The following is a 734-nucleotide window of genomic DNA, read 5'->3' as shown; positions in this document are numbered from 1 at the left end:
AGTATAGTAAATTAATACTTCACAATATTATAATTCAATTTTATCTATATGAATATGGGGTAATAAGATGATAAATTCGATTCAAATATATTATGATTGATATGTCATATATATTCTCCTTTATATATTTTTGTTAAAAAACAATAAAAATATTGAAAGAGAATCGATTAAATGAACGGTCTGACGGTTTGTAAAATCATAAACCGGCACATGATAATTCATTGAACAATGGTTCAGATGATTTGGAATTTACGCTTGCAGGTTGTCCAAGTGTCATTCAAATCAAACTCGAACTGAATATTGGTTGTATATTCAGAATTATCCGTTCCAGATAACGCTGAATAATCTTTCACTAAGCACCTCAGTCCAGCGGTTGCTCTGACTTTCTGAGGAGGTGACAACCCAAATTGATGAGGGAAGAGCAATGCATGCTGTTTAAATGGAATTGAGTGAAACGGTCGACAAGAGTCCCAATAACAGACTCAGGCAGAAAGTTAGGAGGCATGGGATTGATCGGTACTTGTCTTACTCAATCTAGAATTATTGTGCTTTTATTTTTACGAATAAATTCTACAGATGCGCGAAATATAAAAGAACACTCACAAAATCAGTGTCTTAATGAAGGGTGAAGACCCGAAAGGTCGATTGATTACTCTTTTCCATTGACGTTAATTGGTCTGCTATGTTCCTCCAGCATTTTGTGTGTGTTGCCTCAGAGATACAAAATAGAGTTA

This window comes from Hypanus sabinus, unplaced genomic scaffold (assembly GCF_030144855.1).
Source record: "Hypanus sabinus isolate sHypSab1 unplaced genomic scaffold, sHypSab1.hap1 scaffold_190, whole genome shotgun sequence".
Classification (NCBI taxonomy): Eukaryota; Metazoa; Chordata; class Chondrichthyes; order Myliobatiformes; family Dasyatidae; genus Hypanus; species Hypanus sabinus.
This window is presented reverse-complemented; position numbering follows the sequence as displayed.